This window comes from Passer domesticus, chromosome Z, assembly GCF_036417665.1.
Source record: "Passer domesticus isolate bPasDom1 chromosome Z, bPasDom1.hap1, whole genome shotgun sequence".
NCBI lineage: Eukaryota > Metazoa > Chordata > Aves > Passeriformes > Passeridae > Passer > Passer domesticus.
In genome coordinates, this window is record NC_087512.1 from 70,672,659 (window position 1) to 70,697,052 (window position 24,394).

Below are 24,394 nucleotides of genomic sequence, written 5' to 3' on the forward strand. Positions count from 1 at the left end.
CCTCACTGAGGGGAGCACTGACCATGTTTCTCTGGGAGGAGAAAAACTAAATTGATGGTTCTGTTTTATCTCTTTATTGGATAATGCCTATGTAGGTTTTCACATGCAATAGGAGCCAAGCAAGACCTTAATTTTTCCTACAGCTGAATCTGTCATCAAAATTATAAAAAAAATCTTCTCAAATTTCAGATGAATTCTGCCTGTGGTTGTGATCTGGCCCAGGTTCATATGAAACAGCCAGTTCTGGCTCTCCAGAGCATGCTCACAATGGAGAGCATGCTCCCTTGCTGGTCCCAGCAACTAGAGTGCAACGCCACAGGAAGGAAGGATAAATCACTGGTGACCTCACTGGTTTCTGTCTGGTATTCCTGTTCCATTTGTGCTGCAGCAGAGACAGCAGATGGGCAGAAAAGGGGAATGGCTGTACTGCAATGCAACAGGCACACATCTGACAGTGCTAAGGTTCTGGACTGCTGTTCTTAAAAGGAATTATATGATTTTTTTCATAGTCTGCACAGAGACAATACATAACCATTCAGAGCAAAGCAGGCTGGGACTTAGTACTGACTGCTCTTACCTTACCTTGGGTGAGAAAAACAGCCCTGGTCCTGCTGCCCAGACCCAATGCTCCCACCATACTTCTATTCTCACAGTCTCTTGGTGCAGGATGACAGCATCCCTAAAGGGAAGCAAAAGTTTTATTGTTTTTAACTTTTCTATTGGGTTAATTCATGACTTCCCCACAAATTCTAGTGAAATCTAAATCTGTGCAAAAGGATGGGGCGTTCCTCCAAAGTAAAACCTCCCAGGTGTGGCTCAGAATAACCTCTGACTTGTCTCATTCTTCCCTTTTGTCCTATATAAGGCACTTTCCTACCTTGCCAGCAGCGATCATAGCTAGATTGCTTGGATTTGCCCACTTATCAGGGTAAATCTCCTGTTATCAGGGGCAAAAATCTTTTGCTTTTTAACAAAAATATTCCAATAAGATCTTCCTGCCTGAGGGAATTCATCATTCCTGTACCCTTCTTAGCCCACTGAACATGAGACAGTTTTCCCAAAAGCCAGACAGATCCCTGAGCTCAGAAAGGATGTGCAGTTCATGGAAAGGAAGAGGTGCTGTATGTCTGGAGTCTGAATGTCAATGGTGGCTAGTTTGACATATGATTTGGGTAAATGTTTATCTACTCTCTGATCCCAGGGCTTGGTTCATGTTCAGCCCAGAAGATGCTCTTGCTGCACAAAACCAATATTCTGTAAAAAATAGAATTGTCTTTTCACATGCATCTTAGCTAGAAGAGAATTAAACATAGTGAAACATAGCTTGTGTTGGAAATTAAATGTCATGGTGATGAACAGTACGTCAGTATATCAAAAAAGTGTCACAGGATACTAACTACATCTTTAATTCTTGGCACCATAGGTTTTTTGAATGGGAGGATTTTTTTTTTTTCATTACCTCCCATTCCCCCTATTTTCGTTGTTGCTGTTATTTTTGTTGTTGTTAATTTTGTCATGGATGGAGCTGTAAAAAAGCCATTGTGATGGCTGGAAAATCCTGATTTTGGCAAACCCGGTGGCTTGACAGGGCAATACACACGTGACCCAATTTTAGCAACAGCTTTGTGTCTCTTGTTTAATGGCTTGCAAATGAGTGCACATGAAGAAAAACAGAAGCCAGTGGAGTATGAGTAATCCAGCTGGGAATGCGCTTTGTTGCGGGGGATGCAGAGAATGCCTGCTCACAGCATGCAGCACCCATGCTGGCAGCCAACAGCAAGGGACTCCCCTGCCGAGGGAGGACGAAAGCTTCTTGTCACACGGGGCAGTGGAGGACTCATTGGTTTTGGTGGACAGAAATGAGAGCAAGGAATACAAGGAACACAGCTTCCCTCTCATCTCCTGCACATCTTCTTAACATGCATCTTATGGGTTTGGCTTTTTGATTTTTTTTTTTTTTTTCCCCCTGGGGGATTTTGACCACTTTTTCCCTCCTTGAGGATTTAGAAGTTTTTTCAAATTTTACAGAAACAGTGTAAATACATTTCACCCATCCTGGTTCTCATGTATTCACCTTGAAGCTTAGGGGTTGTCTCAGTGCTATGGAAGCTAACCTTCACATCAGAGTTAGGGTTCAGTCTATGAGAAATTGGAGTTCTGGTTAATGAGGATAAAACAGATGAATTTGAGATCCTGCACATACATGGAATTTGGTATGTGTTTAGTTTTTTCAAGCTCCCAGGTTTCATGTCTAAATGTAAGCTGAGAAATATGTCGTCCCTGCTAGAAGTCCCCAAATATTTTTACCTGTATGGTACACCACTTGCCTTCTAAAGAAAATATTGTTTACACAACAGGTGTATATATTAACTTTTAACTTAGATTTTCTAGGTATTATTAGAATGTGGAAGAAATAACAAAAACTGTAGACTGGTATTCTGTTTTTCTGAAGTCATTATAATACAAAAATATATTAATATCCTGGGGGTTGTTTGCAACAAGAGTGCATGCAATACTTTAAACTTCCTGTCCTCCTTTGCTTTGAGATCTAGATTAGGGCTAGTCTTTCCACAAAGCATAAGGATGTTAAAGAAGGAAATCTGTGATTGATCACAACACAGTTCTCCATTTTAAACTTGACATTCATTGGCAAATCTCAGGTGGCGTGTCTAACCACCATTCACTTTCAAGTACATTTCTGATAAGGAGAAATGGGGTGCGCAGTGGGATATTTTCCCTAACATGTGTTTCAAATCCTTTTTACATATGGTATCTTTTGTTTATGTTAATTTAACTCTGATTTTCAGAATGTTGTGCTGCTTATTCAAAGGCTTTAATAAAGAAAAGATGGTAAGTGGTCTGCAATGAGAATTTGAGGATTGATGTCCAAAATTATCTTTGTCATATTTTAGACTTGAGATTCTCAGCTGTCTTGAGACTACAGCTGTATCTAGGGGTATTGTGAGAGTTATGTCTTGGTTTAAGACTGTGATAAACAAAAATCCCAAGTGTCATCATACCTAAAGGCCATTTAATGAACATAAAAGCTCCTTCAGCACTTGTCTTCCAGTGTTTTTGCATATCAAATGAATGATGGGTTAGTTAACAACTAGGATCAGAAATCAATGTGTTAAACTGGAGTCAGAAGCAGAGAATACTTAATTCAGCAGAATTGAGGAATAGTGCAAAATCTTGTCCCCTTACTACTTTTAATCCATAAATATCTGGGGAATATTAAAATATTAAATATACTCCACTTCCAATCTGCCTTAGGCGTGCTTTTCAGCAGAGCCCAGGATCCTCCCTGCCTGGGCCACTAACACCAGGAAAGAATTGGGAAGAGGCATGGGACTAATGGGGGGGTGATGGGTGCCCAGGGCTGGACTTCAGAGTAGGAGAATGCAGCAAGAAAACACTTGCCAAAAGTTCAAACACTGTCTGTGACCTGCTTGACCCTGACTTTTTCTGTTTTCTGATTTTGGTTTTTTTTTGTAGTCTTTCACTGTCTTGCTTTTCCTAACAGAGTATCACCAATAACCTAGGACAAAGCCTCAACCACACCACAAACCCAAGAGATAAAAATATGCAGCAAGTCACACAAGGTCCTAACTTAGGCTACTGTCCTATTTTTAGACTTTTCCTTCTATGTTTTTTCTCCCACCCAGAACTTCAACCTTAATCATAGCCCTTGTTTTAGCAACAGTTTTATGTTTGGTCTGGTGGTCTCTGTGAAACCCAAACCTCAATATCATCCTGTGCTGAGGATTTTTAGCAAGTGAAACTCTAGTTCAGTGACATTAAAGCAGAACTCAACACTTCCTCAATGGTTTCTTCCTTCAAATACCACAACACTGCTAATTCCAACACGAGGAATACTCTAAATATGAGCCTTATGTCATAGATATATATGAGCCTCAGAGCAAAATGTCTTGGACATAATGGTGATACTAACTTCCCACATACCTAGGGACCTATTTTAAATTTCTTTCAATTATCTACCTAAACCAACATATGACACCTAACACTTGTCCAAGTCACACACATGAAATCCAGAATTAAAAGTAATTTTGGGGCCAAGTGACTACCTGTAGTTCTAAACAAAATTATCTGGCAATTTTATATGCCTTCTTTGCTTCAAGTGGCCCTTTCTTGACACTAATTCCATTATAAACATGAAAGAAAAAAACCTAACTGGGCGATTGTTCTAAACACAACTGTCTTCCCAGTTAATCAATTTTATGAAGTGTTAATTCTAATTATAACTCCCCAGACAAAGCCTTCAGACCACTAAAAGTGGAAGATCTAAAAGCATCCCTGTAACTGATGCATATTTCTTTGTAGGTCCTTTGGGAAATTTGTCCTGAAAGTCTTCATCAGAGGTGACCACTCAGTTCTAGCTGCCTAAATCACATTAAGATGCTTGGTCACTGTGCTATAACACCACCAATTTTTTGAACCAGAAAATGTGGACCCAGGCTGATGGCAGGTCTCAGCACAGCACAACTGATCCTTCTTGAATTCCCCAGTTTCACTATACCTCTAGTTTTTCCTCATCTCCCTGACTCCTAAAAGTAGTGCCAGAAACTTGTTGCTTTATGAAGCTCAAAATGTTAATGTATTCCAATCTGCTTTCAGGTCCTTCCTTCCCCTGTAGCCCAGCCATATTTTTCATCCTGATCACTTGCCAGAGTTACAACTAGTTTTATTCTTAATGCTGTATCTCTGAAGCCTCTGAAATGATGATCTTCTGTTTGCACAAAGGAAAGACAAATTTAGGATGCCAGTGAACATTACCTGTTGTTTCTTTACCTCCTTGAAACCCTAATGCTGATCCTAATGTCTACCCTGATCACAGCTGTAGCCTGACATCACCCTAAATGTAAGACATGTCTGTTTCTCTGAGAAACTACAAGGTTAGTCTCATAATATTGTAACATGTGAGAGGCCGATATTTAAAAGAGCTCAGCAGCATATTTTTGGTCAATTGTTTAATGTAGGAATCAATTGTGCCTCCATTTCTCTCACTCAATGCCTCTCTTTTCATGCAGCTGGCACTCTGTATAGAACAATCTTGCTTATGTTACCATGTAAAACACTTAGGTAAACCATGATACTCTTGGTGGGTGCTTCCTTACAGTACAGGAACTTGCACAGCACGAAAGATGATAGAGAATGCTGAGGCATCCTGTTCATCCAGGTAGAACAAAAAGAAAGCTCTAATGTGTAGTAAGCTGCACATTGGGAAGGCCTTCTGATAGGAAATGAAGAATCATAAATTGCTCTTAGGTGGATATCACCAGAGAAGGAAATCTGGAGAGGTCCAGCACTGATTTCTGGTTTGCTGGACATAGCCAAGGGCTCCCTGGGAACCTGTGACTGTGAAAGCAAAGATTTTGGCATATGGCTTTATCATGATTAAACATGCCACAACTGAAAAATATTGGAAGTACATAAGAAGTGTTATTTCTGTAATGCATGTGGTAACTTAAAATGACAAAAATTGAGGTGCTAAATATATTTTTAAACTTACAATAAGATTTTAAAAAAAGCCTTCTCAAACTTTCAACAAAACACTTAAAGAAGGATACAGAATTGAACTTTATTAATAGACTTTTACAGCTTTTGGTGAGAAAAAGATAGGAAATAGTTTAAAGTTCAAGGAGATCAGGATTGACTTTGGAACTATTGTTCCAGTAACACACTTATTTTCTCTAAAGTGCTAAAATGTTTTGATTGATCCCATCCAGCTACCTGCACCCACTTAAAACTTTTGTGAATTTCACACAGAGCCCTTCATGGAGAAAAAAATTGAATAAATGCTTATGATGGATGCAAAAAAAGGTGGTCATCCAGGGTTTCACATCAGGCACCAGAGAGATGATGTAGACCAGTCACAGGAAATCTCTTTCGAATGCTCTTTCCCCAAGGACAGAAGAAAAATTGCTTCCTTTTCCTATGCCCTTGTCATCCAGAGGTCAGGGAGAAACTCTAATGAAAGGAAAGCACCCCTGGTTTGCTTGCACTTAGCTTGGTCATGTTTGGATTTGGACTACACAGTATGTCTTCTCTAAGGTCAGTGCTGGAAAGTTCTCAGTATTGTCTGGACTATAACACAAGCTTTTGCTTAGACAGACTGCTCATTGTGAAGACTAATTTACCAAATATTTATACAGTTTCACTTACTTCATCAGTGAGCTACAGTGCACTGACTGTTCTTAGCCACAGTAAAAAGGGTATGACATCCCCTCATGGCTGTTAAAAATGCAACATTTTGATAGCAACATTGCTCAAAGAAGAGTTTCAATCATGAGTGATTTAAAAAATTTTTTTGTTCTTTGGAGATTGTCTTTTAAATCAAGTTCAGGGGAAAAGGATGGTTTGAAATTTACATTTCGAAAAGATGAGCTGAAGCTGAAAGAATAATTTACCAAATTTATAATGTTTTGAGAACAGATACATGGGAAATTTCATTCTGTACTAGAATGATTTCCTGTTGTGAGCCTCTACATAGGCTTGTTTGATAGAGTGTCCATCTCTGAAGGGTTTCAATGGCAGAAAAGACAGAAGCACCTCTGCATTTGAGCTTCATTCTTTACCTTAGTTTATCAAAGTGTAAGCTCTTCCTTTGAGAATTTTTTTCCTTTTCCTACCGGTTGCATCAGCAGGGTGACACCCCTGTGCCTACTGAGCCATTTCAGACAGATGAAGACAGAAGGCAAAATTGCTCTAAGGCACAGTGTTTCTTTTGAGCACCTCAGTGCCTCAGCTCCTGAGTAAAAACCCTGCTGTTCCTAGTTCAGCTGATCAGATATCCCAGATCCATTTGTAAAAGTCAAATCTGGATAAAGGCTGGATTTCAAATAATTCTATTGTTTAGGTAAATTTTAATAGAAAATATTTATTGAAGCCTTATTTATCTTCTTCTGTGCTGTGTTTATACACATGTACTCCATGAAGTTTCAGTTGGTCAATTACACAAATTTTTTATGTCAAAAGCTATTGGTTTTTCCTTCCTCCTTCCTTGTAACCTTGTGCTTGTTTCATGCAATTTGGTGCAGCCAATAGATGCACGAGTACTACAAAAAGACAGTGTTCTTTCAGGTTTGGAAGGAAATGTTGTCATTGACAGCTTAGAGATATACACCTAGAGATAGCACATTTCCTAAAACAAATATCCAGCTAACTTATATATTGCTGTCATTTCAGTTAAGTACTTTATGAGTCAGACATATGGTCCTCACTGGGTGCCTCTGCATAAGCTCTTTTTTCAGGGCTATGAAGCAGTCTCAAGGCTGTTTGCAAAGACTGCAGAGCAAAGCCTTGTCTTCTCCAAGTGGGATGACAAAAGCATGCATGAACTGAGGTTCTGTTCCTTAATTTTGTACAATACAACCCACAGGAGGCTTCTCTGAGACAATCCATACATACCTTTCTTGTTTAAATTACTATACTCTCCAAGTAATACCATGAAAGAAAAAAAAAAAAAGGAACAGGAAACAGGAAAAACCGACCGGTAAGGGTTTTATTCAGGAATGGAAACCTTTTTCTAATGATCCCCTGAGTGGATTTCATGTGAGTGACCTTTCAGTGTTTTCAAGACAGAAACTAACAATGATAAGGACAACAGACGTACCCCTCCAAATTCACTGAAAGAACTGTTTTGATTCAAAACACTTAGGCTGCATTTATAAACCACTTACTGGGGCCTGATTTCCGTTGCTTTGATGTCAATCTGCTTAGTTTGAAACTCAATGTAAATCAAGTCCTCTTTCAACCCCAGGAAACATGGGGAAGGTGCCAACACTGGGAAGTTCTTTGTGGGCTTGTTGGGAAGAGCAGATTCTAGACCAGGATGTGTAGAGAACTGGCCTTTGTAACTACCCTCAGGCAAGCCTTAGCTGTAGCCTCATAATTTTACATGGCCTTCAACAAACAGAGCATTGTGAGGGCTGAACTAAGTACCAGGATGCTCGTGTCCAGGCTGCAGGTGTTTCACTGAAGAATTGTGCATGGACAAGGAACATGTTTGACTTGAACAATTGCAATAAGCAGCTGTTCTGCATCCTGACTGTGAACTGTCCCATGGGATGTGAAACATGGAAGGAAAAGGGGCCAGCTAAGTGACACAAGTTTCAGGGAAGCCAGTGCATGGGAACAGAGCTCCAAATTTTGGATAGAGAAGAGGTGTAGATGAACATTAATAGTATTGAAAAATTAGTTAAACACCTTAGCTACATGTTTGCCATGTTGGACTAACTTCTTCATGAGTATTTCATGTCATCCTGAAATGATTAATTGAAGGGGAAATTCATCTAGAATGGGGAGAAATCTGAACATTCCCAGTACCAAGGATGGCACCTCAGTGGCATCAGAAAACCTGTTTTCTAGATTTAGAAAACTCGTGGTGTTTTAGGGAGCTTTATTTCATAACAGAACATGAAATCCCCTAAGCTCAGGAAAGCAAACAAGACTGTAGGATCAGCAGTCCTTGAGAATACTGTCTCAGACCAACATGACAAACCAGAAAGGTAGGGAGGCCATACCTACCCCGATCCTCTGATGTTCAGTCAACCTAAGGGAAGACCATGTGTTTCTCCTCCACTGTAGTCCATGTGTGGGAAATACAGCACTGCTCTTTTCCCAAGTACACATGTTTGTGTCTGGGATATGTGCTTGTTTTCATGACAGTATTATCCCGTCATTAGAACATCTTCAGCAAACAGCTCTTCTGGTGTCTTGTAGATAAGAATGGAGATGAAAACCAAAGGAATAATTTTGCTGCTTCTGTTTGCTTGAGTGCATTCGGGTTGATTATGCCTTCAGTAAGGCATAAATCATTTGTGTCTCCACATCCACAGAGGCAGAAGCAAAGCTAACTGTCTAACTAAAGTCAGATTTTTTTTGCTATTAGGCTCTTGCTGATGGCATGAAAGTACTTAAAATTTTACGTTTTAATGACCATGCTCAGACCTCAGCCCCCCTGACAGTAATGATTGCCAGGTTTGTCCCTACTGTGGGCCCAAGATCATCCATCACATTGCAGCAATTTCCACTCCATCCACAGTTCTGATCAAAAGCCCAGGGAAGTGACCACAGCTGTGACCCCATCCTCTTAAATATGAATTACGGTCTTTGTTGCCATGCCACAGATTTTCAGTACATACCCAATGGCAGATAATTGCCTTTCAGCATGTTGGGAATTTTTTACAAGTAAACATAACAGCCAGAAATGGATTCCTCAGTAAACCGCACCACTTTTTCCTTCACCTATCCTCTTCATAAGCTGATGTGTTTGGGTGTACAAAGGACACTATTCCAGGCCATTAGGTGACTCATGATTACATTTAGTCCAGACATTAAGGAAATGAAAGCTTTTACAGGCATTATATAAGTCGCTTTAATATTTGCAAATATTCCTGAGTCAATAACAGATACTGTAACTATGTCAGTTATTTATTAACTAAAGACTAGTGTATTACTTATACTATGTAAAAACTACAGCCTATAAACCATAGACAAACTGATAACAGTTAACTTTGGACCAATATATGAATGATATTAAAAATTATCTATTATATATCCATTTCTGTCTAATCAGATATGTCCAGATATGCTGGACAGATGAGTCCTCAATGAGCTTTATATTTAAATTCTATTAAAACTTTCACAAGATACAGCATTTAAAATTGTCTTCTAGCATGCACCAGCAAAATTAAAAAATAATACAAAATAGCTCCAACCACAACAAACCAACCCCCTGAATATATTATAAATTTTTAATCCCATGCGTGTGTGTATAGATACATGAAAAACCTCTCCAGCACTCCTGCACAAACTGTACCCCCAGCAATAAGTCAGTTCAAAGCTTGTAGCTGATCCAGGTGCAATCTCCTTAAAGCAGATGTGAGCTCCAATCAAGTGCATTTAGCACTTTGACAGTGCTTGATATTTCACACTTGTAATGGTGAGTGTGGATGACCGTATTTTAAAGCTCAGGGTGTTCATTTCCATGTGGAGAGTACCAGTAACATCTGTGGGTGAAATATTGTGAGAATAAAGTGACTTAGGTAAAGAAGTTTGACCTCTTCAGGAAATGGCACTGAGAGGGGTAATACTGGAGGACCAAGAGAGAGTGAGGTCATTGGTGCCAAAAGCAGAGCATTTTATCCTGATTGATGTGATCTTGCTGTTTTGCAGTCTTTTCCTGTTGGTTCCCATTTGTGGTTTCTTGTTTCTTCCTTCAATTTTTGTCTCTTAAACATGATTTTTACTGTGTACTTCATTCATCATTGCTCACTGTGTGAATCTAGCACACTTGAGGACACTGGCTTCATACAAATAATCTCTTCCTGGAGCAGCAACATGCTGATGCAAAATGCTACCAAGCCCCACAAAATCTGTGTCAGGCTCTCACTGCAATACACACTGCAGTGGTTTCTTTCCTGATTGCTGAAGAAAGTGCAGGATAATCATACTGTTAGCATCACTAGTCTCTGTGTGCTGTCCCACCTTAAATTATAGGATTGATGAAGGTGTCTATGACTTACTGCTTGGTAAAAGAAAAAAAGAAAGCCTGACAGATGAATGCAAATCCTGCAACAAAGATTTTGCACCTCCAAGTAATTTTTGATACTCCTCTGACTATTCTTAAGTTGAAAAGTGGCTTTTTTTCCTGGCTTTCAAACAGTACTGTTGCTACATTGTTGTGACAACTTCTGAACTTTTTATTTTACTTCTGAAATGGTAATTCATTAACACTTCCAGCACAGCTCACTAATGACTGAGGAGTTCTGAAGTAAAAATAATTTTTTTTTCCTTTTTCTGGCTACGCTGTTTGCCAAACCTATATTCCCAAACCGGTATTTAAGTGTACTTCAATCAGACAAAGTCCCAAGAAACACATACTTCACTTCCTGACATGCTCTGAATTGCTTTCAGTTCTGTATTTCTGTACAAATACACCTAGTGGCTAAATTAGAGGGTATGAGCTATAGCAAATTACATAGCCTGTTTAGACTCACAGGCCAGCTCCCCATAGTTAAGGGAAGGTTTGCTTTGAAACTCTTCCAGGTTTTCTCTCCTTGGTCCGAATTTCCTTTATCAAGCGTCCCTTTCACCTTTCTATTTATGCCTCCTTCTTCCCTTTCAGCACCTCAGCAGCACCTCTTACATTGCTGGAGGAAGCATAGAACCATTTGAAAAAAAAGTATAATAAAAAAAGGCAGCCAGCTGCTTTCCTGTTCTGCTTTCTCCCTCTGTTCTCCAGCCCTCTCCATCACCCTCCTGACAACGTGCAATTTCGTTCTTTTCTCTGGAGATCTGTTTGTGCTGCAGCCTGTTGTAGCCCAGCAGCCCAGTGCAGGTGTGTGCACAGCATCTGCAGCAGGTTTGCATTTGCGGGGGGCTCTGACCTGGGCTGCTGGGCTGGGCTGGGCTGGGACGTGCCACCATCAGACCCCACAGCACATCTGGTGGGGCAGGCAGTCAGGAGGGACACGGGGAGATGTGCAGGCTCTCTGTTCCAGTCCAGACTCGTGTTGCACTCACACCTCCACACACAGCCTGGTGCGTCTCTTGGTGAATCCTTTGGTAGCAGTGCCTCCTCTGCTCGCTCATCTGCACACAGCTAGGGTGGACTGGGGAGCCATCAATCCCCTTTGTGTTCACAGTAAACGTGAAACTGCTGGCTTTTCTGAGCCCCCAGTAAAAAGCTGCAGAGCAGAAGTACAGAAAATGGCACTAGGAGTCCAAATTTTAGAACTACATACTGGACATTATATGGTGTTCTCATTAGAGGATGCAGTAAAAATACCTGTCTTAAATGGTTGTTAGACAGATTGACTTTAGCGGAAATGCAGATTCCATTAAAAAAACCCCAAACCAAAAACCAGTAATGTGCAGTCTTCATAGCCCATTCTTTAAAAATATTTTCCCCATGACCTAATGTAGAATAAAACCATACAAATAAATATCTTTATGCATATTGTAACAATGGGAACTTTTCTAGAAACGGCAGGCAAAAACCTCAGTATCACTGGGCTTTGAGACTGAGGTAAATTTTAAGACACTTTGTTTTTGCAGGTTTTCTGTGCCAGTGCACTAACTGCAGTTAGAATTGTTCAAAGACAATTTTCAGTCTTTTCCTATCACTATGAGTGCCTGAGGTCCAAACCAGTTGCATGGTTATTTAAAGCAGCTCTAGATATCTCAAAGTCCCATTGTTTGTACAGAGAAATTTAAAAATCAGAGATAACAAGAAAAATAATGAAATTTTGGAAAAATTTATTTTTATTGCATTCTCTTCTAGTCAGCAGAAGAACCTTTTCTCTCTGTCTTCTATCAAGCTGCAAAGCAGGAGGCTTGAGCAGCGACATCAAGCCCCAACTGTCCACTTTGTGTGGAAGAATTTTTTTGCAGTCCAGTAATTGTGTGGAAGAATAAAACAAAATATAAACAAAAAAGAATCATTGACTGTCAAACATAAAGTTATGATCTTGAAAACCAGATGATGGAAATCTAGAAACTGAGAAATAAAATCAGCAGATGTGGTCAATGAGTGCTAATGGTGTGAATTAATTTTGTCAAAACAGAAAGTAACGACCTGTTCCAAATCCATCTACCAGGACTGAAATGAGCAATGGCACCACCAGAGTCTTCACTTTATGAAATGTGAAAGGTACCTTGGTCATTACAGAGAGTCAAGGTGTGAAATTAGCAAAAGGCTCCAAGGAATGTTCCTCACACAATAGCTGTGCACTCATGCTTGTTAACAACAGGGTTTCCACAAGATGACTGCCAAATGGTAGCACTTCACAGCTTGCTGCCAGCTCCACACCAACAAATCGGCCTGATGCTCATCTAAATGCTACTATCCACGGAGCTTCAAAATCACGGGAATCAGCGGGATGATCTGTGAGTGGTACCAGCTGCACCCACTAAAGGGTTGCAGCAGAAAAAAAAAGTTGAGAAATTAATGATACCAAGAGCTAACCACAAGTATTTTGTTAGCCCTGTATCTGCAGCCATGTTTCTTTCTTGAAAGTTAACCTCTTCCTCACCAGAGCAGACCTTTCCATTAAAATTTTAATTTTATTTTATTTCAATAATTAAACTGTTCTTATCTCAGTCCACAGGTTTTGCCTTTCTGATTCTGCTCTGCATCCCCCCAGTAGCAGCTGGCTCTAATGATTGCATGGTACTTAGTTGCCCGCTAGGGTTAAACATCTACACTACCAGATGAAATTACTTTGCAATTACTTTTTAATGACAGCCTCATAAACTGGCAGTGATGAAAGTTCATTTTCCACTGCTTTCATAAGCATAGAGGTAGCTTTGCCGTGTCATGGTGACCTGTTCAAATACTTCACCCACTGTTCTTTGTACTTTCTTCACTGTTATTTGAAAAGTGAAATTCCATTGCCTCGAGGTTGTGGACTTCTATTAAACCACACTCCCTCATCACCTTGAAATTTACCATGGCAGGAAGATCTCATAGGTGAAATGGTATTTTGCTTCACAGAATACTAAATACTATATCCTTTCTACAACTAATAATAGCCAGACAAGAGTGTCCAGAAGATCTGTAAATTAAATTCTCTTTGTGGGCACACAATCCAACACCACTCATACTTTTCTCAAGGGCAGCAAACTACACTACATATGTGTCTAATGGGGTTACCTAAAACCTGGTGGGCTTAGTTCAGGTGAGGAAGAATATGGGGCAGCAAGAGAGCTGTGGCTGAGGAAACTATGACCAGTTTGGGAAATTGACATCCTGGTGGACCTGAGAGATACATGAGACACTGGGGGTGTTGACATTCCCAGGTCACTGCTCCAGGACACTTGGAGTGTGTTGGTAGGGTGCAGCCCACTTCTGCACATGTGGGCAAGGAGATGTGAAGGGCCCTGCATTTACTTCTTTGAAGCTGACTTAAATTATAAACATGTGCTTCTGTTCTTCTTTTTCAAAGAGAGAGCACAGGTCAGAAAAAAACATAGGGGAGAGAACAGTGAAAGGAGAGAGGGCTCCCTCCCTGTTTTCATGGCTTACTTCTGTCCCTCTCCTAGGTTTTCAATGCTCTTTCCTCACTTTCCAAGATAAGTGTATTTAGAAAAAGTAGGAAGTAGAAGAAGAACAAAGATAAAAACCAGATTTTTCTTTAAAAAACAACAACAACAACAACAACAAAAAAAACCAAAAAACAACAACAAAAAAAAAAAAAAAAAAAAAAAACCAAAACAGAAATTAAAGGTTACAGTGTCTTTTCTAAAATGGGAAGGAATGTTTTCCTGAATTTGAAGTTCTTTCATAAAACAAGGATTTCTGTAAACTCTGGCATTTCTCAAAAATGTTTTTGGATGAAAAACATTCATAAACTTTACTAGAAACACAAACTTCCAACACCCATAGCTAACATGACCTGTAGCAAGGGGAACCAAAGTAGAGGAATTAGGAATGAGATGGACTCAGAGGATGAACCCTAGCAAAACTTGCAACAACACCCTAAAATCAGAGAGGACACTGTGGGAGAAGGCTGCTGATCTGTGCTTTGGCATGCAGCCAAAGGACCTGCCAGCAGCAGCATCTCCCTGGGAATAGGAGTGCACTGCACCTCCATGCTCTTCTCTCTCCTATGGAGTAATTTGGTAATCATTGGCTGTTCTACATGCAACAAAGGAGCATGAAGAGGTCCTGACTATTTATTTTCTTTTAGTTGTGGATAAAGCCTGCACTCTAGTGGATTGTCTCTATAGGAAAGTGTAATCCATTTATTTACTTGTGGACTATAAAGACTGAATTTCCAGAAATGCTGGACTCTGTTCTAGCTTCACTTCTCAAGGACTGTGAAGACAGCTAAGTCAAACAGATTAGTGATTTAAGACAGTTTTTTCCTCATTACAAAGCCAGGTTCTCAGAACCTCAGAAATTTGGCAGTTTTTTGCTATGCAGTTTGAAGTTCCTTTCTGGTAAATAACACACTGAAGTAGCAAGGCTCTCTTTTGGAGGGTCTGTTTTGAAACCAGGAACATTAATGTAACCCTTTTTGTTGACTCCACAAGGCTTTGGGACAAGTTCTACACCACTCACTCACGAAAGATTCATGCCTATACTTAATGATAAACATGTTTAGTTTTAAAAGCACTGGAGATACTAGGAAGTAAACATACTCTTTGTTTTAGACTTGTCCCTAAGTCCTGTGCCAAATCTGGTCTTGAAACATTTACTAATACAAAAGGGAGCTGAAGATAGTCAAAGAGAATTTGTTTTAAAATCTGAATGGTTGAGGAACCTTTGTTATACTCTCTTCTCATAGTGCTGCCTATTCAATCATGAATAAGGGTAAACAAGAGCCAAGTGTTGTACTATTAAGTATAATCTCTGTGTGTACTTATTTTTTGTGCAAAAGGGTGAAGTAACGTTTCCATACTGCACAGATCTCACAGGTAGAGGTAAAGCCAATTCAATCTTCCAGCATTTCAAACCCAGCACAACTAAAAGACATTATCAAAAATGTATATATTTTTTATTTGTTTCAGTGCACAGGATGACATTCCCTCTGCGCATGATGGGAACAGTTAGATGACTGCTTCTGTCCTGCAGCAGCTTTAAAGGCTGTTATTCATTCTCATCTGAATTAAACAGAAGGCAGCCCTCCATTGCAGCTGGTCTGGTAGAAAGAGGCAGCCTGTGGAAGCAAAACAACTATACTCATGCTTTCTTTACGAAAAAAGGAGCAACTCAGTTTGCCCTCTTAAAGTGGCCCCTCAGACAGTGAGGGCCTCTCATCATCAGTGAATGATGGTTCTGGGTATCCACATATTTGCAAAAACTAAGCAGAGGTCATGTTCTATTTTTCAGGGGTTCTTTCTTACCTGTAGTGAGAGGGCTTAGATTTAGGCTTCCCTGAAGACAGGTTATGCACACTGCTTGTCTTTCATGTAGGTGTTAGTATTCTGTCCAGCATGAGCTACACAGCAGTTCTGATAGCATTTAGGCATAAAGTCAAAATGTGCAAAGTGGAAATCACCTGAAAGGGAGAGAATTGGCAATTAGTCCCATTGCTTATGAGCTACTTCCTTCACATTGCCTCAAATTGAGATGCTGAACCTGATAACAGCAGAAGGTTAAAACTTGAAACAAGTTGGACATGACCAGAAATACCAATATTAAAAAATCAGGTCAACATGAGTTGCTGGAGATCATGCCAGACAAAGTGTGGTTCTGCGTCAACTGGACATTTCTTTATGGCACTCAAGGTTTTGAATCTTATTTGGAAGATCTCTGCTGATATATAGCTCGTATAGTTAACTACAGAATATAGTTAATAGTGTAAAATTCTTCTATTTTTTCTATGGACTCAAAGGGTTTTGGAAATTTACATTTGAGGTGTCCCCATGCTGCTTTATGACATTTAAAGAGCTGTATTGTAAAGACTGTAAAAATTAGGATGATCAGATAAATGGCTTTTAAATTTAGATTTGATAGATCTCTACTAACAGATAACATTACCAAAACTAGAGCAACTACTGATTTAAAAAGAGAATTGCAGCAGAAATGGAAATGAAGACAGCATTTAATGGATGAGATGTTGTTCTGGCTACTTATGTTGTTGCCAGACTAGATACATTAGTCTGTTTTTCCTAATGATCTCGTTTCTTCCATTTAGCAGAATTTGAAAATGCATTTGTTTTTGTAAACCAGCCTCTCAAGTATTAATTTTCTTCTATCTCTATGGAGCATCAGAATAATTCTGCTGACAAATGCTACCGCAGTCACCATGGGGAGTCAGGAGTTCAAGGAGTGAAGTTTGGGTGTAATGTGTTTGTATCTGTCTCAGTGCAATTTGTGATTGCTTTATGCAAAGCCAGCCATTGTTTACAGTTCATCGGCTACAAAAACAAGACTTAGAGGCACAGGCAGGTCAAGAGAGAGAGAGACTGTGTTGTAAGTTAAAAGAGCTGACACCATTGAAAGTCATGCTACAGGTTCTCACCTGATAACAGAATCAGTATTTTCTCATTCTGCTCATTCTGTTTAAGCAAGACTCTAAGACTTTTTAACCCATATTAGTATTTTGTATCCTTAATAATTTGATTCAAAACAGGTACAAAAGAGATAAATTTTCCTTTTCCTTTTCCTTTTCCTTTTCCTTTTCCTTTTCCTTTTCCTTTTCCTTTTCCTTTTCCTTTTCCTTTTCCTTTTCCTTTTCCTTTTCCTTTTCCTTTTCCCTTTCATTTTACTTTTTCCTCTTCCTCTTCTTCTTCCTCTTCCTCTTCCCCTTCCTGCTGCTCCATAACTCCATCCCACAGGAAATGACTCACACCTGCTGTACGTGGGGTCCTTGAAATGCATTGCCATGGTGCAGGTAGACTTCGTGTGGACAAGCTCATCTTTGTCTTCATTCTTCTAATATTTGATAATGCCACTTTGATAATGTTTGCTTGTTTGATAATGCCATACATCTTCCACTGGGTGATGACTCCCCATTGGAAACCAGCAAGTTTCACAGTACTGTTCTCAAAGATCCATCATCCAACCTACTGAATCTTCAAAGGGGATACTCCTCCAAGCCCTCTGGGAGGCTGGATGCCATCCAGCTCTGGAGATTGCTCAGTATTTTTGTTGAGCAGGAGAAGCTCCAGGGTGCTGGCTGCTGCCGACACGAGGCTGGCACGTTTTCCACAGTAATCGAGATCAGATGGGGACGTGCTGTGGCAGCCCTTTGTGAGGCTGTCTGGGAGCTCTGGTCCAGCACGAGGCAAGGCTGGAGCAAGGCAGGGCTGAGCACTGAGTGCTGGGACTGCAAACAGGGGCAAGCACTGCAGGAGGGTATGCTTGCTCTCGTTTTGCTCCCCTTCCCACTATCCCCTCCCTCCCTCCAGTCAGGCCAGTAAGTTCCACCAGAGAACATATTACTTGCAGATGGGTATTTTCTGAAAGTACCAGAGACCAGTTAATATACAATTCTGAACAGACCCAGAGTTTTAAAAAAATTATTACTTTTGTACAGACCATAAAATTATTTTCTCCCCTGCTGTCATAAAAAAGAGAAAAATTAAGCCACTGACAAACCTTCTTTTCAGTGTAAACCAGTAAAATTTTTAATTTGCATATTTAAATTTTACAACAGAAGCTTTGGTTGAGAGGTTTTTTTTTTGGTTTTAGGGCTTTTTTTTTAGAAACACAAGCAAAAATAATTAAATTTCAGTCAACAGCTGTTTTCTCTTAGGAAAATCCATCAAAAGTTTCAAGTCAGATTGTGGTGCTTGTGGATGATACTATTCACAGAAGTAATGGGGTGGATTAAAAATTCTCATTAATGTAATTCCATATAACTGCACCAAAAAGATCAGGTGAAACCAGTGCTATCACCATACTATGGGAAGAGTTTGTGGATCTCTAAGTAATGTATTTTGAATTATTTACATGCAGGCTTTAAACACCACAGGATATTCTCTCCCCAGCCATGCAAACAATATGGTAAGGATCTTATGTCAGCTGGGACTCCAAGTATTTCTAAAATATATTATAAAATGTTATTATAATACAAATAACAGGGAAACTTTCCATACAGCTGGAAGGACATGTGCTGTAACTGTTGGAGACTATCTCCATGCAATTCCATCTAATGAGATATGACTGCCCATAAGGGACCTTTTCTAGAATCTTGTCTTGTAACATAATAATCAGCTACTTATTTTTCTGAACACAGGGAATGAAGTAGGAAGGGAGGACTGGAAATGGTGTTTTGACATTTGTGACCTTTAGCCTGTTTTTTGTTGGTTTTGGAATTTATTATGCAGGGCATACAAACACATCACCACCAAACTTCTGACTTCTGCTCTAACTCTCAAGATGCTTGTTTTAAGCACAGGATAATTCACTATCAGTCTTGCTTTCTTGGCACATCTTGTCTCCTCCTCAAAGGTAATTTTTCCTTCCTAGGGAGAAGAAACCTTTTCCTAAAGAGCAAGCATAAAACCTGTGCATGAGTACCTGCCACTTTTTCAAATATAGCTTTTTGTAAGTCAAGACTTAGGTGTCTTGTGGTTTTTCCCAGGAAGCAGTGACTCCTACAAACACATGGCAGAGAGCAGGCCAGGTCACTTGTTTTTGGTGAAGAAGTTGGTGCTGCTGATTATTTCACTAAAATCTGGTGGAGACTTCAAAGGTACACATGGGAATATTGAAAAAAATTTCTGGAGGTATCCAGGAATTTCTGAACATGTGATGAAAGCACTGTGTCCTGATGCTGTGGTGAAGCAAAATTCCTGTTCTTCAAGTGAGTGAGAAGACGATGAGTGATCAGACTCAGAGCCATGCTCCCAAGTGGTGCCCATGGCAGTGGTCTACGGGCAGGGCTTAAACTCTCATGGTTCTCAGACCAAGCATTGAGAGGAGATGATTAAAGATATGCCATTGTTGCTGTGACCATAATTTTTTTCCTTTTTTGTGCTGCTAGTTTCCTGTCCAGGAGGAAATGCCCAGTAAAGTTACATACAAGTTATATATGTACAAGAATTTTTTATTTACTACAGTCAGGACCAACTGGAGAAAATCAGCAGCTCCCTAAAACAGCCCTGTACTTCCTCTGACTGCTTTCTGTGAGCTGCACACAAACCACAGTTTTCGGTGGAGGAGGGGAGGAGGAGGAAGAGATAATCAGAAGCACATGTAGGCATTAACTACAGATTTGCTGGACCTTTTTGTAAGCAACTCTTCAGGGAAGCTGCCTGGCCAGGGGAGAAAGATGAAAAAAATTAGACCAGCATCACTGAAGCTTAAGGGCTGGTCCTTTTCCTGCCCTCCTCCACTGCACTGTGGGGTAATTTGCTCCCAGGGCAGCAGCAAAACCCAGTGGCCCAGCCTGTGGCTTGATGTGGGGTACTGCTGAGGGAATGCTGTGTCACTTGTTTTTGGTGAAGAAGTCAGCTCTGCTGACTGTCTCACGGTCTTGCAAAATAGTTCCCTACCCAGATTAGCTTGGGTTTACACTTTTCTTTGTCTCACCACCTGCAAAACTAGGCAAGGGCACTGGTTAATTTGTGAGAGACCAAAAGATTTAGTCACAGGGCAGCAACTGGGACAAACATCTTTCTCTGCCTTTGTCTTTAAATCTCATTTAGGAATAAAATCTCAGGACAGGGATCATCTAGCACCGTGTGCTGACACACAGCTTAACACTGCAGGACTTGGGTTTCCACTAAGGATATGTGGTTTACACCTACAGTATAAACAATAACTGAAAATTTCTCCTATTACTTCCAGAGTCAAGCAATGACAAAACAAGTCTTTCCTCTCCCAGCCCTGCTGACGAGAAAACACTTGGACAACCACTGGTGATTGCCAATGAGAATGCTAAACACATCTTTCACCCTCTTTCAGGGGAGGTATTTGGTGACTTTGTTCACCAGTATTATTTAGATACCAGCCTCTTACATATTTTGACACTAGTCATCTGTTAAAGGAGTATTTCTACCAACTCTTTTGGTTTTTAATGTAGAACATCTGTATCTTCTTTCCTGAAATGGTTTGTCCTTTTTTTTGCCCCCTTAAAGTAAATTGATGAATGAAATGTCTGCTTTGTTCTTCAGTTTGGTTTGATGCTGTCCAAAATTTTGCAGACACCTTAGCACACATAGAGTAAAAAATCCCAAATTCTCTCATGGAAAAACACACATGCTGGCCCATGCACATGCACAAAAAATCATTACAATTCATTTTAACTGAACAGAATGTCTCATCTTGGACTTCAGTTTCAACCACATGACCCAATGAACTGTAGATTACCTGAGTCAGACAGCTTGTCTGACCAACTTCAAATAATTTTCCCATCACTGAGAATGCCCTTGGGCCTTTGTATCTTCTCATAGGAAAAAAGCGTGCTTCCATCTGCATGAAAATCTTGATTTTTGACAGATCTGTTCTTTGGAAACAGTTTAAAGAAAACTGGTGAATATTTAGAGCATCCTGCATTGCTCAGCTAGCAGTAGTACACTTCCAAAGAAGTCAAGCTGAAAAGTTTTGCCCCGAAACTTTGATTACCAAAAAATAGTCTTGCATACTTTCCTCTGCTAAACTGAAACCTAAGGCCAAAAGCAAATTTCAGTGGAAAACAGTCCTCTGTTAATTTGTTAAGGCTTTAGTGCCTACTTTGAGATGTTCTTTTAGTTGATATCACAGGGGACAGGAAATTGCTCATGAAAACAACAGGGAAATCAGAGGCAAGGCAGTTGTGTGCTTCTTTTATTCTCCTAGCTGACCTGTCTAACTTTGGAAACTATCCTGGGGTGCTCAAGAAATGTAGGGTTAAACAAAATTAACTAACTAATGTTTTCCTTTCAAACAAAGGAAAAATCCTTCTTGCCTTTTCTCATCACTATCCAAACCTTGAGGAGGAAGTCCCTACCATTAAATAAAGAAATTTCCTTCTCTTATTTAGTCTTTGTTTTTTACCTCATCAGGCAAATTTTCAAGGAACAACCACTCCAGCAAATGAAATATCACACATCCTGAAAACATAAATTACTTTCATATTTGTAAGTCCTGATAAGACGGACAGTAAATGAAATTTTAACAAGATAACTAGTGTTTTGCTTTCCATTAATCCTTGAAGCACCTCCCTCTGGGATAGCTTTGGAATCAAAAATGCATTACTGCACATCTCATTAATACCACGTGCTTTCCCTCAGTGAAAAGAGCTTCTGTCCTACAGACATCTTGGCACAGAAATCCAAGCTAGCCAGCTGTAGGAAAAGCAACCCATGGTTTTCCTTCTGTCTGCCCTCAATAGCAACTCTGAAAGTTCTGGAAAGAGAGAGATTTCAGCATCAGTTGGGACAGAACAGGACATGGTTCGTTTCATGGGCTCACACATAACCAAGTACTGTTCACCTATTAAGATAAATATAAATAATTAGAACTAGTTTAATAGAGTGAAATAACCACTTGCTACAAAAGACAGTTCAGAAATTCATAGATTTTGAAGGTCAAACTGGAGAACACAATAGTCTTCATTAGTTTTCATGGAGCTTGATGAGCACTAACAATAGATTAACTTAATTGATTAAGTAATAGATTAATAACTGTTTTGGAGAAAATTATGTTTTCCAGTATTAAGCCTACCTTGAAGACATAAAAAATTCATCTCACCGGTCCTTAGAATTGATGTATTCATTACATCCTGTAACCAAGTGTTACTCTTCTAGTTTTATTACAGTTTATCTAGCTAAACTAGCCAGTCCGTACCTAATAACTAGCTAGTTATTAGGTTATTATTTATTATTATAAATCACTAGTGCCCATTCAGACCCTGGAAAAAGCAGAGGAAATGCAAAAGGTTTCATCAACACTAAAATTAGCAAAGGCATTCAAACTACTGCACACTTAATGGCCCACTTCATCATTTCCTGCACAAAGTTGGAGTGGGTCCTACAGACATGCTGTATTTCAATAATTCAAGAGTTCATAAACTGATTCCCAGAGACATCAGCTGCTTGTCTCTGAAACCAATAACTTTGTACACAGAGTGCTGTGGGCATGAGGGTATGTGTGCGGCGAGCTGTTTCCCATCCCAGAGGCTGGATGCTCAGCAGGGTTCTGTCAGAGAGGTTCTGAAATCAGATAGTGCTTGAATTGTCATGTGTATTAAAAAAATTCAAAATAGGAGTCAGAGTCCAACAAACAACCTTTTTTTTTAAATTTTATTTTCAGCCTGAGCTACCTAGACTTTTCCATGCAGTCCTATTGCGATTTTAATGTTTAACTAAAGGGAGCATCATATGCTGAATATCAAAATGCTTGCTGCAGCATTTGATCAAGGTCTCAGCAGAAAAACTTCTTAGTTGCTGAGTATTGCCTGACAGATTCAAATAGAAATAATGGTGAGCATTTATAGAGAACATTTAGGCAAGGTATACCCTAGGCAGAGTAGAAGTACCCCGTACCAGCTGGACAGTGGACTGGTTCCTGCCAGACACAGTTGCTGAGACTCAGAACAAACTGCCTTCTGAACTCTGCTGAGTTCAAGCTCAAGCACTCTGAATGGCAGGAAAGCATGACTCAGATGAAGTGCTCTTGTCAAATGTTGCTATGCCCAGCATTCCATACACAATTTGTACACCACAAGCAACAAATACTCAAGGAAGCATTGGTGATTTGGCCAGAAGTGCTAGTAAGTGGAGTACTTACATATTTCTAAGTATTTTCCAAATGTTTCATATTTTTCAATGGAGGAAATCATAAAAATTTTATGTACAAATCTCTATACAGGCTGGTAATTTAGTTGTATAGCAGTGCCAATTTATTTGAGAAAAGCTATTACACTATGCCAAGGTTAAGGACTTATGCATGGAAAGCACAATAGGTTTCTTGCAATATGTACTTATGTAGAAGTACTTATGTACTTCTAATCTTTCCATATCTCCTCAGCATGAGCTCTGACGCTTGGAATTTGGTTATAAATCCAACTTACAGGTGCTTCACCTATCACATGATGCCTGCACTACCCGGAGCAAAGTGCTACTAATCATGCTTCTGCTTTAATGAAAAGCAACAGCAGAAATAATTTTTGTCATCCAAAACATCTTGACTCCTATGACAAAGGGTTGAAAAATCTAGATTAGGTTTTTGTGCTTTCAAGAGTAGTTTCAAGAGAATAATAACAAGTTCAGTTCCAATGAGCTAGAGAGGTCATGAAGCAACTTTATCTATCTCAGATACTTTGAGAAAAGCCAAAACCAATCTACAATTGTTTATCAGAGTAAGAGAGAATTCATATTTGTAAACATAACCTGTAGATTTTTATATGGCTGAAAAAAGTATTCATATGTCACCTGCAGTGACAACAAAAGAATCTTGTATATAATTTATTTCAAGTATCTAACCATTTTTGATGAAAGGTTTGCTTAGGCATTAAATAGAATAGAAAAAAAATTGCCAAAGCAACCACTTTACCACAGGAAAAATGTGTTATGATGGCAATTCTATGCTTGTTGTCCTGAGTTGTGCAAATCTCCTTCAACATTACTCTGATGGCTTGTGTATATAAATACCTTTTCTTTCTTTTGGTTTTCTGGAAGATGTTTTCAAAAACACAGTCATGTGGAAGATGTATAAGACAGCTATGTTTTTTGAAAGTCACATTTGTGAATTTGAAAACAAATGTGCCCATCAACAGAGAAGAGTAATTTTTAGAACAGGATCTTATTCATCGTTTTGCATAGTATATTTCCTTTTATTATTGCTTAGGATGTTAATTGGATAACTTCATACAGCTGTACAAAATTCAGCCATTGTTCACTCTGGGTTGTTTTAGTTTTCTCAAATCTGACCTTGCTATGCATGCCTTATACCCGAAAATAAATAAAACCCCAGATCTAAATAGTTGAAAAT

The 24,394-nt window shown here is 39.5% G+C and overlaps 1 long non-coding RNA gene across 1 annotated transcript in view; it reads right to left on the reverse strand.

The window, feature by feature from the left end:
* Window positions 1-602: 602 nt before the first annotated feature.
* LOC135289981 (uncharacterized) overlaps window positions 603-24,394 on the reverse strand; it is a 28,759-nt gene continuing 4,967 nt past the window's right edge. Inside the window, exons 2-3 of the long non-coding RNA XR_010352726.1 lie at window positions 15,874-16,028; window positions 603-679 (exon numbers count right to left, since the gene is read on the reverse strand). This is a non-coding gene — a long non-coding RNA (uncharacterized LOC135289981). The remainder of the gene's footprint in view (window positions 680-15,873; window positions 16,029-24,394) is intronic.